Source organism: Marmota marmota, unplaced genomic scaffold (assembly GCF_001458135.2).
Source record: "Marmota marmota marmota unplaced genomic scaffold, marMar, whole genome shotgun sequence".
Classification (NCBI taxonomy): domain Eukaryota; kingdom Metazoa; phylum Chordata; class Mammalia; order Rodentia; family Sciuridae; genus Marmota; species Marmota marmota.
The window spans coordinates 9,535,841-9,554,859 of NW_025999998.1; the positions used below are offsets into that span (position 1 = coordinate 9,535,841).

At 38.8% G+C, this 19,019-nt stretch overlaps 1 long non-coding RNA gene across 2 annotated transcripts; it reads right to left on the reverse strand.

Moving 5' to 3' along the window:
* Positions 1-2,600: 2,600 nt before the first annotated feature.
* LOC125617893 lies at positions 2,601-18,330 on the reverse strand. 2 transcript variants are annotated; one of them, XR_007349024.1, is made up of 7 exons: positions 18,051-18,330; positions 17,016-17,198; positions 15,670-15,780; positions 13,869-14,019; positions 13,203-13,325; positions 7,296-7,433; positions 2,601-4,413 (listed from the first exon to the last, which is right to left on the reverse strand). It is a non-coding gene; the product is annotated as an uncharacterized LOC125617893 (long non-coding RNA). The 2 variants fall into 2 exon arrangements; XR_007349023.1 differs by lacking the exons at positions 2,601-4,413; positions 7,296-7,433 and having other exon boundaries at positions 12,952-13,357.
* Positions 18,331-19,019: the final 689 nt, after the last annotated feature.

The following is a 19,019-nucleotide window of genomic DNA, read 5'->3' on the forward strand; positions in this document are numbered from 1 at the left end:
CCAAAACAGTTAAAAACAGATAATGCCCCTGGTTATACTTCTACCTCTTTTAAACAATTTTGCTCATCATTTGGCATTACTCATATAACAGGAATCCCATACAATCCACAGGGACAAGGCATAGTTGACAGAGCTCATCAAACTATTAAAATGTACTTATTAAAGCAAAAAGAGGGAATTGGGAAGGGGTATATATTCCCCAAAGATAAACTTAAAATAACCCTATCTAGAGATAGCAATAGATAAAGTACAATTAAATTTTCCAATTAATTATTTAGGAGTTCTATTATCCTCAACCATGGTCCGTCCACCAAAAATTCAAATACGAGTAGATCAACTCAAATCACTTAACGACTTTCAAAAGTTATTAGGAGACATAAATTGGATAAGGCCTTTTGTAGGTATACCAACAGGAGAGTTGGGACCTTTATTTGATATCCTAAAAGGTCCATCAGATCCAAATTCACCCCGAATGTTAACGCCTGAAGCAAGAAAGGCATTAAAAATCATTGAAACATATATGGAAAATATGCATTTGGATAGAATTGATATAAGTTTGCCTTTATTATTTATTGTACTACCAACAAAAAATATTCCTACAGGAGTATTTTGGCAAGAAGGTCCATTATTATGGATACATTTATCTTATTCTCCTAACACTATTCTTACTAGGTATCCTGAGGCTGTAGGACAATTAATACTCAAAGGAATAAAAGCAGCAAAGGGAGTGTTTGGAATTTCTCCCAATAAAATTATTACTCCATATACTATGAATCAAATTGATGAGTTAGCTAATGAGTTAAATACTTGGGCAATAATCATGTGCAAATCTAATGTTTCATTTGATAACCACTTACCATCTAATCCTTTATTGTCTTTTTGGTCATTGCATCCTGTAATTTTTCCAAAAATGACAAGAAAAACACCTATCATGAATGCTCCAAATATATTCACTGATGGGTCAAATAATGGTACAGCAGCAGTAGTTACCCCTGATCAAACTTTTACATTTTTAGTACCCAAACAATCAGCTCAAAAGGTAGAGCTTAATGCAGTATTACAAGCTTTTGTGATGTTTAAAGATTCTGTATTTAATTTATTTTCCGATAGTCAGTATATAGTTAATGCTATAGTATCCCTTGAAGATGCTGGTAGGATTTCCCCTTCCTCTACTGTTGTCTCTTTGCTTTCCACTATACAAAATCTAATCTGGGACAGAAAAGATCCGTTCTTTATAGGACATATCTGGGCACAATTCAGGAGCCACTTGTCAAAAGAAACAAACTTTATTTTTAGAACACACACACCACACCACACAGCTCCTCAGGAAAAACCTTCAGGGCCCAACTGCCACCACCGGCTTCCCACAAGCCTCTCCACCTCCCCCACTCCTCCTGCTCGTGAGGCCAATTGGCTGGGTCACGTGGGCGGAGCCAAAAAGAGTCCCCCAATAAGCAGCTCCGTGGTCTGAAAGGGCGGGGAAACAGCCCAATGAGCATCACCACAGAGGAGCCAATCAGTTGGCAGTTAGAAGTTTGCTGGGGCCGCTGTGAGCCAATCATCAGCTGGCAGCTGGAAGTTTGCTGGCAGCTGGAAGTTTGCTGGGGCCCCTTCAGCTGTGGCTCTCAACATACTGATATTTTCTTACCTGGTTCCCCACATAAGCCATTGTGGGAATCTTATACTTCAACAGGCAGGATGGGTAATGGAATTAGCAGCAGCTAATAACTCTGGGGCAGAAATCTTCACTGTACATTCAAAGCAGCACCACCATACTGGTTTCGGGCCAACCCTGTTCACCGTTCTTTGCAGAGCGTTTGCTGTGTATCTGGTAATATATTCAGGGCTAAGGATACAAAGTGAATTAGAGAAACATGATCCCTACTCTCCTGAAGGAGAAACAGATCCAAAAATTTAAATGAAGAAATAAGATAATGACAAGTTTCAAGAAGTGCCATGAAGAAAATCAACAAATTGTAGATAATAGGAGAGACTAACTGTAAGTTAAGGGAATCAGAAAGGATCTTTCTAATATGGATTTTTCTTTTCTGTAAAATTCTTTCAAATTTTTGAGACAGCAAATGCTTAAGAATAATCATATTCTTTTATGGGTAAAAGATGTGAAGGCCCCTTCCATACCTTCCTAGTCTACTTCTTGACATGGTTTTTCTATGCTAGGAAAAGAGTCCTAGAGTTTCCTGCTTAGAAGTCTTTTGGGGGAGGTACTATTGAAAGATATGCTAGAAAATTTTTGATCTTATGTCATTTCATGAGGAAAAAGCTCTAATTCAAAAATCTGACCTCCAAATTTTTGGTTGCCAACACTTCTAGGTCTCTAGAAAAAAAAGTATCTCTCTTAGCACAGTTGCAGGGCTAGCTGCTACCAGCTACCACCAGGAAGCCAAATACACGTTAATGTTTCCAAAGCCCTGATGTCTGAAAAGACTATCATCAAGTTGCTGTTCTCAAAACCATCATTTCTATCCACCTATCTTCTGCTCTTAACCTCTGTCCAGTTTACTTTCCACCTTCTCTTTAACCCCAGTGGGAAGGGATCACAAGGGTCTACTGAGATGTATGGAACACATGGAAAAGACAAGTACTGATTCTTGTTTATTCAACATTTGAGGTAGAACCTCATTCCCATTCCAAGATGTATAATATTTGACATTCTGAGTAAATAAAACCAATCTATTCAAAATGATGGAAACATTTTCAGTACAACAAAAAGATATTGATCATGCTATAAAAGAGGCATTAGTTTTATTTACTAAATACCTATTTCTGGGTTGGGTGGCAGCCAGGCAGAACTTCAAAAGATGTGAGCCCAACTGGTTTGCATATTGCCTTTTTAATTATAGTTTCTTCAATCTCCCAGGTCTGTAAACATTTACTCAATATTTTACTATGCTTCAAATTTAAGAATATAGTTGTCTCTTAACTAGTTTGTAAACCAAACAGAAAAAACAGTTCTTAAGATGGAGGAGATAGCATCTGATTGACACACTGAACCTGGATTACGTGTTAAATAAGAAATGCCCTCCTTGAGCCAAAATCATTGTGAAGTGAAAAACAAGTGAACTTCTCAGCCGACGATGCATCCATAAAATGTTTGGAAAGCTGCCCTGTTTGCACATGGAATCAGAAAATAAAGTGAAATAAAAAGAATCCATCCCATTCCTCTAATTTCATCGTCTTGCTACAGCCATCATCCCCAGGGCTTTCCTCTAACCCAGTTGCCAAGGAGGCGTGCGGGGTTATCCTCTCTGAAACACCATTAACCATTCAGCGGGTCCTCTTGGGGATGCTCCAAAAGCATTCTATAGGGAAACTGGCTGCTTCTCTGGGCTCATCATATGGAAAGTATATTTCTCAACACAGCTGGCAAACAAATCTCTTTGAAGGAGATAGCCAAGAGGCCTGAGATTGGCCCTCGTATGATGAGTTCAGCATCTTTCACTCTCCCCAGCCTATAATATTCTTCCTCCCTTGTAGTTATTTATTATTGTTCAATATTTATGCAAGCTATAAATGTGCAGAGCACTGCACAATATCACAGAGAAGGCCAATAAAGACACCTTCTCCTAAGGAATAGAAAGGGACCCACAAGTCAAGTTCATAGGCAAAGGCTTCCCTGAAGAGTGGAAAGCAGGGAAACAGTGGAGAGCCAAAGTTATGTAGTGTCAGGGACCCAGGGTAGGATCGAGTATAATATGTTCTGCTGGATCAGAGCTCCTCTACCCCTGCAGAAGATTTAAGGAGGCAGGGACTTGACCTCTCCATGCCTTTGGCTATCCACACTTGTTTTGTAAATAGAGGTATAAATATTGGTTCAGAATTAAGACATGCACCATAAACTACAACTCATATTCCTAAGCCACACTGAAGGTAGTGGAAGCTATTCAAAGAGCAAGACTTTATCAAGTGGTGTTTCTAATCTGGGGTACATTAACCATGGAAAAGTCCCACCAATACTTCCTGTATCATATTTGAAAATAAACTGCCATTCTGCCAGTCTCCAGCAAGCATGTCTTCTGTCTATCAGGAAAGGACTTCAATAAAGTCCAGGCCATGGAAAAACTATCCAAGGTCACAATATCAGCAAATGACAGAGCTGGTCCACATTCCCTCCCTCAAGGTCACTGTTCCCCCTGGTGGAACTTCCACCTGTCTGCTCCTTCTTGGTTGCTGTAGGTCTTAGTTTCTCAGGTTTCTTTCTTTCTCATCAACTCTTTCCTCTGTTTTCCCCTAAATGGCTATCCATCTTTCACCTTAAACTTGAGGCTTTCTCTCGCCCCTTTGGATCTTTATTTCTCTATCTTGGAGCCTCTCTGATTTTTATTTCTATGTTCTTCCAGCCATTTTTTCTCATATCTCTATGTGGTGGACTCCACCATCTCTCCAGCCCTTCACCTAGGAGAGAGAAAAGCTTGTGAATCCTGAGTCAGACAAGCATGGAATGAAATATCAGCAATGAAACATACCACGTGTGAGGCCTTGTGAAGCTCTCCAGAACTATTTTTCATCTTTCACATGAGGATAATACTTACCGCATAGCTGAAGCAGAGATTCTGTTTGTGGTCTAATGTCTGTTCTCCTCTTTCTTACTAACAGAGCCCTAATTTATAGCTGAGTACAGTATAGCCAAGCTAAAATACCATTATAAACCTCTGTTTCAGTTTCATGTGACCACGCAATTATGTCTCAGCCAATGAGACATAAGCTGAGGTGTCAGCAGGATCATCCTTTATTCTACTTTCCTCCTTCCTAATCCTAGAATACACATATGATAGCTCCGCTTCATCAGCTGTTTTCTGTCTTGAGGAAAGCTTGAGAGTGGAAGCCATGTGCCAGAGATGGCTGAGCAGCAAGACACATAACTGGATCATTAAAGAGACTTCAAAGCTAATGAAGGTAGGGGAAGCTATTCAAAGAGCAAGTCCTTACAAATCTAGCTTAGACCACTACTTGTCAAGTTTTTCTCTCAAATACAGATGGAGCCAAATCTAGCCTATATATTGTAATTATTCCTCCTCTTTACTTGGAGAGGATGCTACAGAAGAGATAAAACAGCCACTGTTCCTGGGAAAGCAACTGTAAGCAGAAAGGAGAGAAATCTCTCTCTCTCTAACACTTTAATTTCCCATGCCTCCCAATAGCCCAAACCTAGCCAGAGGACATCTTCAAGGAAGCCTAGGAAATTCCTGGCAAGGGAAAGCCCCCTTCAAGGCAGAACAGAGCAAATAAGGGCCAGGCAACAGATCTGGGTACACACAGACAAATGACGTGGCCTTCCCAGAGACTGTGAGGTGAATGAAGACTTGTATGTGAAGAATTTAGCACAGTGCCTGTCACATATCGACTTTCTGTATATGCTGGCTCCTCCCCCTTCATCGACTTCGATTCCATCATAGATTCACAACATTCATCTCTACATCTCTCCAGACAGATGCTCCAGACCTACTCGCTCTGTCCAAGGCAGAACTCAATTCAACACCCTCTGCCTCTACAAAATTCCCTTACACCTGTGTTGCAACACAGGCAATAGGATCACTTGCATTTGAATCTCTCAGTGTTGAAATCTTCCAATCCTCTTAAACTCTTCCCCATATCCATCAACTTACCAAAACACATGTTCTGCCTCTATGGGTTCCCTAGATATCCCCTCCTATTTGTGGCCATGAATTGAAATCACCTTTAGTATCACTGTATCTTCTTCTCACATTCTTGGTCCTTCCCTGTTCTCATCTCTCTCTTCTTCATCACCAGTTACTTTTCTCCCCCCTTACATAAGGTTTTGAATTATTGTAGCTCAGACACAACTTCTTGGCCCCTTTTTGCCAAGAAGTTTTTTTTTCAGTCAACTAGCAAATTGCTAATAAATCAAGTTTATGAAATAAAGAATTTGTTGTCCCCATTCATATTTTCTTGCTACACTCCATGTGTGACCTGTCTTCCATGGCTCATCCATTGGGGGCAGTGGGGAGAGGGTAGGCCATCACTAAAATCTCTGAAATAGTAATCCCACCACAGCTATGTCCACATGATCATAGTATCTTCCTGATCAAAACTCTACAGGTTTTTGATAACTAGTCACAACAGGAGGAAAAGAGCTTGCCTTATAAAATTTGTTTCCTTTATTCTAATTTGTTATATATGACAGCAGAATGCATTATAATTCATATTACATATATACAGCATAATTTTTCTTATCTCTGATTGTATATAAAATATATTCACACCATTGGTGTCTTCATACATGTACTTAGGGTAATGATGTCCATCTCATTCCACCATCTTTTTTACCTCCATGCCCCCTCCCTTTCCCTCCTACCCCTCTACCCTATCTAGTGTTTGTCTAATCCTCCCATGTTCCCCCTCCCAACCCCACTATTAATCATCATACTTATATCAGAGAAAATATTCAGCATTTGGTTATTTGAGATTGGCTAACTTCACTTAGCATTATATTCTCCAACTCCATCCATTTACCTGCAAAGGCCATGATTTTATTCTCTTTTTTATTCTCTTTTACTGCTGAGTAATGTTCTATTGTATGTGTGTGTGTGTGTGTGTGTATATATATCACATTTTCTTTATCTATTTATCTACCGAGGGGCATCAAGGTTGGTTCCACAGTTTAGCTATTGTGAATTGTGCTGCTATAAACATTGATGTGGCTGTGTCCCTGTGGTATGCTGTTTTTAAGTCCTTTGGGTACAGACTGAGGAAGAGAGAGCTGGGTCAAATGGTGGTTCCTTTCCCAGATTTCCAAGGAATCTCCATACTGCTTTCCATATTGGTTGCACCAATTTGCAGTACCACCAGCAGTGTATGAGTGTGCCTTTTTCCCCACATCCTCACCAAAACTTTTTGTTTGTGTTATTAATAGCTGCCATTCTGACTAGAGTTAGATGAAATGTTAGAGTAGTTTTGATTTGCATTTCTCTAATTGCTAGAGATTTTAAACATTTTTTCATATATTTGTTGATTGATTATATATCATTTTCAGAATTTAGTTCCTTGGCCCATTTATTGATTGGGCTATTTGATAAAATGTAATTTTTAATGTTAATTTGTAATTTAATACTTCTAACAATAAGAAAAATATTTGTTGCCTCATGATTCATGAAATGGTAAGTGTGATAATAAGTGTGATAATTAATTTTGGCTATCAACCTGGCTAGATTGAAAAAAAGCCTAGAAATTTGGTAAATCATGACTTCTGGGTGTGTCTGTCAGAGTATTTCCAGTGATTCACGTGTAAATGAGCAAAGTGAGTAGGGAAGACTTACCCTCCGGGTGGCAGTCAGGCACGATCCAGTTGGCTATGGGCCTAGTTTCTTAGAGTGAGCCAAGCTACTACCCAGTTCTCAGGCCCTCCACCTTGCAGATGCCACCATGGAACTTTTCAGTTTCATTAACAACATGACCTAATAACATATTCACATTTTAAATATCTATCTATCTATGTACACACTATATACATACATACACATAAATACATATATATATATATATATATATATATATATATATATATATATATATANACCAATGTCCGACCCAGAAGAGATTAGGACACAGATAACCTCAGAGGAAAGCTCATCTGAAGACAAACAGAAGACCTTAACTAAACTAGTAAATAAAGTGTCCTCACTGGGAATCTTACAGAACATGGAACAAATGATCAAAGAATCTTTCTACCCTCATTTTACACCCTAGCATATGGGATCCAATATTTGAGACTTACCCGGATTTAGCAAGTGCTCAACAATACTGGTGGCATAACCGTGTACCCTATTGTATCTCATCTCTCCCCACATGTCTATTGTTTTGGTTACAGCCTGCCTTCAATTTCAGCATGTCAGTTCATGTTCCCAACCCCTAACAGGTAGTGAATAACAATATATCCTATTAATCTTGGCAGTTCCCATGTATCTAAGAGAGAACTTGAAATACACAGGTTCATTAGAAATATTTGTGAAACTGAATAATTTATCTACTTCTTTGGTGGTCAAGAGAAAGATTTGAATATACTTTTCTTTCTTCCTAAAGAAAAAAAATCAATATTTGAGGAGTCTGTGCTATGTATACAAGCCAGAAGTTCCTGACAGTCAAATCCAATCAAATTTGGATTTCTACATTCCTCAAGTACATTGTAAACTATAATACCTATTTCCATGGTTAGTGATGCATGTCACTAACTGCTTGCCTTTAGTACAAAAATGGGATATTCGTAATGTCAAATTTTAGAAATAATACAAATATTTTTATTATGTGAGAAATAATCTTATTTAAGTCCTCTTTTCGAAGGATTCTTTTCAAAAACTAAATCAAAATTAATTTGGGGTATCATGTGATTAATGAATATAAGATGCTTGCAAAAACAATTATTGCTTTCAATATTTACTTTTTGGGGGGTGGGGGTACCGGGTACCAGGGGTTGAATTCAGGGGCAATTGACCACTGAGCTACATCCCCAGCCCTATTTTGTATTTTATTTAGAGACAGGGTCTCACTGAATTGCTTAGCATCTCACCTTTGCTGAGGCTGGCTTTGAAGAACCTGTGGTCCTCCTGCCTCCACCTCCCCAGCTGCTGGGTTTACCAGGTGTACACCACCGTGACCGGCTCAATATTCACATTTAATAATTTTAATAAATAAAAGTGAATGTGGAAAAAAAAAGCCCTTTACTTAGTAACAATTTGGCCAATGGTAACATTGTGAAGAAGTAAACTATACATTTTAGGATTTTGTTTTAAAGGTAAAAATGTACTCACTGCAGGAGAAATTAAGTTTTTTAAGAATGGAATGTTAATGTTAATGGAATGTTAATGGTGACGCATGCCTGTAATCCTAGTGACTCAATAGACTAATGCAGGAGAGGATGGCAAGTTTGAGGCCAGCCTCAGCAGCTTAGTGAGACCCTGTCTCACAATAAAAAGTAAAAAAGGACTGGGGACGTCACTCAGTAATAAAGTATTACTGGATTCAACCCCCAGTACAAAAAAAAAGAATCAAACAGGAGACCTATCCCTTGAAAATGATGATGAAGAATTGAAGAAAGTATTTATACTAATTTATATAAGATGAAGTTCAAGAAATAAGGAAGATATTTCTCTATTCTATCCATGCATCTTTGTCAACATAAAATCTGTCTTTCAAAGTTAAGTTCTGAAACTTTTGTCCCTCACTCCATCTTACACTCAGCTGCCTGCCCCTCTGACTTGCCTTCACGGTGCCACATCTCTCCCTGAATGGTAATAATACTTCCCTGGTGGCCCCACCTTTCTCTGGAATTAAAACTCTAGGCTCTGCCTTGTGCTCGCTGGTTCTGTACAAAATGCAGACCCAGGAGGGTCTGCTTTGGGAGGTGCAGCCAGGGCCTGCTAGCTGCTCCTGCTCCCACTCTCCTCCTGAATAAGTCAAGTGGGACCAGCAGGCCAGCCTTTCCACTCAGCCTGTCTGCAGAGGGATTGGGGGGAGGCACCACATCAATTTCCATTTCATCTTTGCTGTTACAAAAGCTCATTGATATCCATCAGGGCCTCGCAACAGGCCTGTTAAAAGCATCTTTGGTGCATCAGTCTTCATTGTGTGAAACTGTTCTGAACATAATAGGATGTCTCACTTCTCTGCCTCCTCTCATTACATTCAAGGAATGCTCCCAGACATTAGTGGTAATGGACCCTTCCACACATTCCCCAACCCTCTACAAGGATGAGATAGGCCTTGTGACTAGGCCTCCTTTTGGTCAAAAATTAAAACTGGGGACAGCTGAATCTTAACATCCCACACAAATAGTAAATTATATATTTAAATTGTGGTATTGGTGCTGCTGCTGTCAATATGGCAGGAATGATTAAGAAAAATAAATCATTTTTACTTTTCTGGGACATAGAAGGCACAATTTAAAAATGACTCCTGTTCCACACCAAATTAAAAAAAAAAGTTCAAAGGAAAATATTATCTCTACTTAGGAGATTTACTGCTTCATAAACTCAAGAAATGGCAAGTGGAGTGTGCTCTTAGAGTCTTTTAGACAAATGAAGGGAGGCTAATCCTACTGCACCTCACCCCCATATTCCCCATCCCAAAAAATGCACACGCAGAGGGAATGGTTTCCACTATAGATGAGTTATTTGCATTCATATGGACAATTTTGACAGTGGCAGAAAGGAAGGTTTTATTTGAGGGAAATGCATGCTGAAGACCAGCTTTTCAGGCAAATGCTTGTTAGTGTTGTGCTGCTCCTTGGGGGACAAGGAGGCATATCCTGAGGTTTAAGATTTAATGAGTATTCTTGGAGAACAGACCAAACTGTGGCCACAGAAGATAAATTACAGGCAATTAGGTCTACATATGATCCATTATCCAGCATGCTAAGCCTCACTCACAACCTGTCTTCAGATTCACGTTTTTCTGCAAAAAGCAAACCTACTCTGCTTCTGAGAACATAGTTTACTGAAAAGAAATTTCTCTGAGTTGATACCCAGAAGTCCAGCCATAAACAAACCCAGATTATATTTGCAGGCAGCAAGAATTGGGTTACCGATTCCTTCCGGAGCATATTTGTTACAATCCTGTTGAAAGTCAGCTGGGCTGGCAAAGAAGCTCTCATTTGCAAAGTAGAAAACTGAGGGTTGTGCCAGTGGACAAGGCTACAGAGCCAGCAGGTGTTTTCAGCAATTACCAAACACTGACTCTCAACCTGGCTGCATCAACATCACCTGGAGAGAATGCTGGAAATACAGCTTTCCTGATTTCTATCTGTTTTAGACTGAATTATGTCCCCTACCTCTAATTTGTACCTTTGTATACCAGACACCAAGTACCTCAGAATGTGACTGTATATGAAGACAGGATCTTTAAAGAGGAGCTTAAGGCTAAATGAGGTTATTGGGGTGGACCCTAAATATGACCAATGTCCTACCCAGAAGAGATTAGGACACAGATAACCTCAGAGGAAAGCTCATCTGAAGACAAACAGAAGACTGTGTCTTTTTCTTTTTTAATTGATTTTTTAAAAAATACACAACAGCAGAATGCTTTACAATTCTTATTACACATATAGAACACAATTTTTCATATCTTTGTATATAAGGCATGTTCACGCCAATTCATGTCTAACCTCCACGATCATACCTTGGGGGAGTGGCATGTCTAGGGACTGGTAGTCCAAGGCCACTCCCCAAGGTATGATCGTGGAGGATTACCATGCCCAGCTCAATTCAAGAAGACCAAGGCTATATTGCTCAGGAGTTTGCTCTGCATGGTCTAGTTGAACATTTGCTTTTGGTTAACCTGCAGAGATGTCTCATGTGAAAAGATCTTGAGTCTCCAGAATCCAAACATGCACAAGAGACCCTTGTTTGGCTGGTCAAGTGCCTAAGCCTGAAAGGAAATTATGAACCCCCTCAATCCCCATCATTTGAATTATCCAGTTGGTTTCCTAACATCATGTTTCACGATTAGTGCTCCCTGCCCATAAGATTTGCAACTTTGCATTTTATTTGTCTAGAAGCAAATTTGACCAGTAATACCTCCTATCTGGGCACAGGTACAAGTGTTTCTGTGGCCCAAACCCACCCCAATCACCACCATCTAGTTACTACTCACCTACTGAATTTCCCAGTCCTGTATTTATTTGTTAAATCAATAAGTATTTATTGAATACCTATTATAAGTTAGGCACATTTCACATCCTAGACACACAGTAGTGACTATAGCTTACTAAATTCTTGGTCTCACAACCAATTTCTTGGGGTAAAAAGACAATAGTAAAATAAGTAAATATGAGAACAATTTAAGATAAATTCTGTAATAAAAATAAAGCAGGGTGAAGAAATAGAGCAGTGGACCCTGAATCCACAGAAGGAGCATCATGTGGGAACATGCAGAAAAGCAAATTCCCAGGCCTCACGCAACCCTTTTTGCATCAGATACTTAGGGGTGGGACCCAGCAATCTGGTGCATGCTGAAGTTTGAAAACCATGCTGCAGTAAAGAGTTATGAGGGGAGAATTCTCTAGAATGATAGTTAGGAATAACCCCATTATTGTGGAGAGATGACATCTGACTGAGACCTGAATGTCACATGAACCAGGATATATCTTAGTCTAAATTCTCCATCAATATCACTTAAGCTTTCCTAAAGTCTATGGTCTTTACTTCATGCTTGCCAAACACTTCGTGTTACACTTTCCCACTGACGCTGGCTTCATAGGTGTGTGACCAGTGCAGTTGCACAAGTCCCTGTGCTCAGCAGGGTCCCACACTTAGTTTAATGCTCTGGTTTTGCCACCTTGAAATTCTGTAATTTTACCTTTGAACTTGTATTTTATAAATGCAATCCAAAAAGCATGGAGCAGATATGGGCAGTACATGTACCTTCCAATTCACAAAAAAATGCATTTGCATTCCCATGAGCACATGTCTGGAGGACCTGCAAAGTATGGACATTCAGGAAGAGTCAACATGCATTTAGTAAGTGTGCTACATCTATGGCTGAGTAAGCAGGGCAATGACAGTTCTCCATTCTGGCCCGAACTTTCTTCAAACACAGAAGGAATACAACAATATTCTGAGAAACAAGAACTACTCAGGAACCCCATTGTATTTTTTTCTTCTTCTGTTATTTTCCTGTGTTCACCAACCATGAATGATGGAAAAGAAAGTAAACAGGAAAACTAGTAGTTTCTTTTCTTTTCAGTTCTTTCTTATCCTTCAGGGAGCCAAAGTGGGAAATTTGGCACAATGTGGGTGGATCAAAAAGTGAAGCAAAAACAATTGAGTTAGTTTTGTACAGTGATTCTACTCTCTGGTAAGAGCAAAATGTATATGTCAGCATGAGCTCTGAAATCATGATTTCAAAGATTCCCAGTATGAGTTACATCTTATTAAATTACACTTAAAACTATCATTGTATAATATAAATAGTAAAATATATATATGGTAGTAGTTTAAATTTATAATTTTTATTTAAAGTGACATTAAACAGCAAATTTAAAAGTATATGACAAGTTGAGAGAAAGACTATGGAAAAAAGGGAAGAGATTTATATTTTAATTCTCTCCGTGAAAATTTTTTTTCCAGGTTTTAAACAAGGAGTCTTACATTTTCATTCTTACTGGGCCCCAGAAACTCTGCAGCTGGCACTGTATGCAATTAGAAATCTTCCATAAAGAAGCCGGCACTCACCCGCTGGCATGAGCATTCCAAGATATGCAGCAGCTGTATTTCCCTTTGTCACAATTGGGCCATCAAGTTGGGCATCCGCCCTGGGGAAGGTGCCAGGCAGTACTTCTTGTCAGAAGAGCACAGCTGCATCCATATCAGAGAGGAAGGTACAGTCTCTGTAAGTCAAAAAGGCAACTTTTCTCCCCAGCTCTACCTGTACCCCATGATGGTAGCAGCTTCTTTAGACACAAGATAGTAGTTTCCAAGTCTGAGTACAATTCTGAACCTCAAAAGAATTGACCTCTCTCGGGAGAGCCTGGGGCCACTTCTTTACAAGGCAAGGATGTAAATGGGACTAGCAACCCAGACACTGACTTGAAGAATAAACCCAGCATGAGAACATTAGCTAATTGAGTAGGGCTTGTGAACACAGCCCAGTAAGATTTGAGGAGTGAGGATCCCATACGTTTAAAATGATGAGGTTTGAGGCCCCTGTCATACTTCTACCTTCTCCTACAAACTTAAGTTGTACCCACATTTAATGGAAATGAGCTCCCCCTACTCTAATCCACTGCAACTTCCCGGCGTGCCTTTACCAACCATCCAATTCATGGTGGGGAGGAAAAGTTACCTTCACTTTGCCTGCTCAGGATTCAACACTGAACATTAAGGGGAAAATTCACTTACAGGCAGTTCCAAGACCTGGTGTGTGTCACCTCACACGATGGGATCCATCACCCCAGCCACTAGGGTTCATGAGAAATCTGGAATCCTTCTCACACGTGGAGCCAGACAAGGCACAAAGGCTGTTTTCATGAACTTCGGCAGGTTTACGAGGCTAAAAGCGCCAAGATTTCAGGGTTACAGCACTATCCCACTCATTTCTTATTAAGATACTCCTTCATCATTGGAAATTCCTTTTAGTCCCAAATGACTTAAGTAAGTCCTGTTATTGAGCCATTAGTTAAAAGAAAAAAAAAAACTTAGAACCCAAATCCTTACCTCCCCCATCAAAACCATTAGCTTTTGGAGATCCATTTTTTACAAGTTGTCTAAATGCTGACCCCTGGGAATATGCTGTTCTATTAGGTGAAAACATGAGTAATGGATTTATTTTTCACCCTCAAAATAAAAAAAATAAATACCTTTAATTTAAATGTAATGTGAGGGAAACATTCTGGAAGAGTTCAAAGATACACTTTCTCCCCAACTCTGCTACAAAATACAGAGCTGCCTCTGGCATTGACCTTGCAAAGAGGTTGGAGGCCAGAGGAATGCCAGGAGCTGGAGTGCATGGCAGAGACAGGCTCTGCTCTTAGCCAGCCTTTTCTGCCCAACTAGCTTTCTCTGTCTGGCTCTCCATTTCTTCATCTTCAAATATGGACTAGGTCAGAGGTTTTCCAATTATGCTCCATGAAGTTCTTAATAAACAGGTTGTCAAACCTTACTTAGCAGAAAGAGTCACCTGGAAAGCTTGTTCACAGTCTGGATTCCTACCTCCAAGATTCTGATTCAGCAGGTCAGGGAGGGAAGAGGACTCATTTGCCTAAATTACTATGAAACTCGTTGGCTAATTCTTTTGCTAGGATTATGGATGTGCCTCAAGTTGTGCAGAGAGGGTAGATATGAAAGGGTCTACCCCTCTCACCACCATATCAAGGATAGCATCCCAGCTTTCCTGTGCATGATAACTAAGCACCTCATAAATTCTTGCCTGATAAGAGACTCAGAACCTAGCAATAAGAATAAAAAAACCAGGACTGAATGTCTTATAATGCTCTGTACAATGCCAATGTTTAGGACTCCAGAGGATGGGTTTAACTTGGGGCAGGTACATGTAGTACATTAGCAAACTCCTCTCTCCCAATGGGAAACTTCCAGAGTACATCAGAGGGAAATATTTCTCCTAGACTCCAGGGCATAAATCAAGCAAGTCTCCTTCCATAGTTGGAAAAATAATAATAGAGGCATTCCTCTTTAAAATAATTATTTCAAACAATTACTGTTGTGGATTGAAATATATTTCTCAAAAAAAGTTATCCTAATCCCCAATATCTCAAAGTGAGACCTTACTTGCAGATGTGATGAGTTAAGATGAGGTCATGCTGGAGAAGGGTAAGCCCTTAATCTGATTAATATGTCTATACTAAGACAATGTGGAGAAAAAGGGGAGAATGCCACATGACAGGGGAGGCAGATGTCTGTGACATCAGGAACAAAGAGAAAAATATGAAATATTCTCTTACTGACACCTTGATTTCAACTTCCAGTCTCTGGCACTATGAGGATTAATTTCTGTTATTTAGCTGCCCAGTTTACGGCATATCCTCATTGTGGTAATCACAAGGAAACTAACACAATTATTCAATTTGCAGATGATAAAAATGATTCTTGCAAAGGTCACTCTTTTATCTTAATTTGAGTTTTAGCACAGGAGTATGGAAGGTTATCCAAACTCTGCCCAGGGATCTATGAACCTTGTACTTACCATCATTCAAAAGCAACAAAGTCCATCTCTACACTGGCTCTCAATGGGTTGTTACAGCAATCTCCAGGTCACAGCAGGTTGTGTGGCCCCATCACCCTTGTATGTCTCATCCTTTCACAAAAAGAGGTCATTAATTACTTTAGGCATGAAGTCTTTAAAAAATTAACTGTATAAAAAGGAGTAAGTGTAGAAGTGCTCCAAAAAGTTCATGTTTCTATGGGGGTGGGAAAACATTGTGCATTCTGAAAGTTCTGTGGAAATAGGCAACATTTCCATTTAGGGTATCAAAAAAAAAAAAAAAAAAAACCAAACAACTTTCCATTTTTAACTCATTGAATAACATTGGAATTAAAAATGCCCTGTCAAAATACCCCTTCACTGGTACTTATCAGCCACTATAGTCAAATAAACCTCTTATTATTAAAAAGCGTGAAATTAATTTTAATATATTTTAAAAGTAGTATATGTTTGAATAGTGCCTTAATTTTTATAAAAGATTCAAAGGGAAACCTTTATTTCACACTTAAGACATTTATTTTTATTCTGAAAGAAAATACAATAAATAAGAATCCAATATTAGATAAAAGATGTCCTAGTCCAATCTGATAAGTAAAACTAAGGGTGGCAGCTCTATTTTACATGTCAAAAATATACATGATCTAATGTAAAAGCTTTTTCATTCTGCTTTAAGATTTAAAACATTTTATCAAACATGTCATGCATATCTACAAATATATAAGATGAAAAATAAAAGGAACACTGGTATTCTTCCCATCTGGCTTGTGATATAGGTTGTTAACTGATCAATAAATCCCTGTGAAATATTCCCTTGCTGGATAAGTCTCTTCCCTCCCTTGCTATTCTGAATTTCCTACTTTAAATGCAAGCACTAACCTGAGGTCTACAATCACATTCAGATAAGTTCCATTGTTTATACTAAGAAGTGTTTTCCCCTTGAACCATGGCTTAAGCAAATTTGTTACATGGCAACTCAGACTCTCAGCAGTATAAGTTGGAGATAATCATCTCTAACAAAAAAATAGTTCATATGAAACTCTTTTAAGTAACACCTGACATTAATATATTTAAATTCTGATTCAACAAAAATAAATTCCATTGTCATAAAACTTTCAGTACCTCTAGTAATATATAAATTGAAGTGCGAGGATTTGTATTTTCATGTACATTCATTTGTTCCACAAATTCTCAATGTATACCCACAGTGTGCCAAGAACCACTTGGCACAGGGAAACAGGAGAGTAAGATGCAAGCCTTAACATCAGAATACTTCATACAATCATATCTCATAAACAAGTACAATAGAAGTGAAGGAAATGGATACTCACTTTTGGAAAACAAAAACCTTGATAGCATACCGAGATTTTCCTAATGGCTGCATAAGAGTTAGCCTAGTTCTTGTACTTCTCTCCCCTCCTGCTTCCTGAACAAAAGGAAGGGACTGGGTCCACCTGCATGCAGAGCAGGGAATCAACCCAACAGAAGAGTTGCGATTGCTGATTCAGAATGATCTGTAATATTGAAGAAATAAATGCATGTTTACCTTGCTGTGACCATTATACAATGTATACATGTACCCAAATATCACATGGTACTAGTTAAAGTGTGTATAATATTTATGTTTTTGTGTTTCAGCAACAAATTTTTTAAAAATGATTTAGGAATGTCAAGGAACTACAGAGCTGAATTTTCTCCTTTACATGAAGTAAATCATAAATTTCAGCAAATGATAACTTTAAAATATTACTACTGGCACAGTTCTACAAAAGAACTAGATCCAGTTCTATGTTCTACACCATACTTTTTCAGTTCATCAGTATTTCCCAGTCACCCTATCCTTTGCATTCTCAACATGCACATTAAAATTAAAAACTGGTTATCTTGTATGTGTTTTTATCTCTGATAGTCTTGCATCTGCTATTGATGCCTTGGTTGCAAGAAACAGAAATAAATTCTAATTAATTTAAGAAGAAAAATAGTAATTTATTGGAAACAAAGTTATTGAGAAAGACAGCTACTAAGACATCCCTAGATTCTCTATAACTGTTCAGTTCTCTACAAGGAGCTAATTTACTCCTAACTTGGCTCCAAGGATCCCTAAGATCCTGACCATCCAGATTTTCAGGAGAAGAATCTAGTTGGCCTGGTTTGAATTAAGTGCCTGCCCTTACATCCATGGAGGATCAGTGTTCAACATACCTATTCACAAAGGGGGTAAAGGGCTGTGAACCTAGAAGCTGCTGTTACATTATGCACATTTTAAAATATTCATATACTTTAAGGAGTTAAGTCTCTTGGTTTACCACACTGTTTCTTCTGTTAGACTTATTCTGGGTATAAGCCCAACAGCAATGAAGACTTACAAGAAGATGAACACACATAATCTGATGCTCTGCACTCGTCCCCACACATAAGAGTTCTTTGTGATTTGTTCTTCATCCATGGACATGGGAGAGCCATTAACAGATTGGATGTTCCCAGTCATTGAGAGGGAATGAGGTTCCTCACTCAAAAGCACTACCTAGGGCATTCTGGTCCATTAAAAAGCTAAAAGAAAGAAACTGAACAGACACTTCACAGAAGAAATACAATCAATCCACGAATATATGAAAAAATGTTCAACATCTCTAACACTTGGAGAAATGCAAATTGAAACTACACTGAGATTTCATCTCATTCCTGTCAGAATGGCAATTATCAAGAATACAAGCAATGATAAGTGTGAGCAAGAATGTAGGGGTAAAGGTACACTCATATATTGCTGATGGGACTGAAAACTGGTGCTACCACTCTGGAAAGCATGGAGATTCCTCAGAAAACTTGGAATGGAACCACCATTTGACCCAGCTATCCTACTCCTCAGTTCAAACCTAGAGGACTTAAAATCAGCATACTACAGTGACACAGGGATACTAATTTTACAGCAGCTCAATTCACAATAGCCAAACTATGGAACCAACATAGATGCCCTTCAACAGATGAATGGATAAAGAAAATATTGTACATATACACAATGGAATATTACTTAGCCTTAGAGAAAAATGAAATTATGACATTGGCAGGCAAATGGATGGAGTTAGAGAATATCATGCTAAGCAAAATAAGTCAATCTCAAAAAACCAAAGGCCAGATATTTTCTCTAATATGTGGATGCTAATTCACAATAAAGCAGGGAAAAATATAAGTACTTTGGATTAGGCAGAGGGGAGTGAAGGGAGGAGAGGGGGTTTGTGGGTAGGAAAGATAGTGGAATGAATCAGCCATCATTACCCTATATACATATATGATTACACGGGTAGTATGATTGTACATTGTGTACAACCAGGAGAATG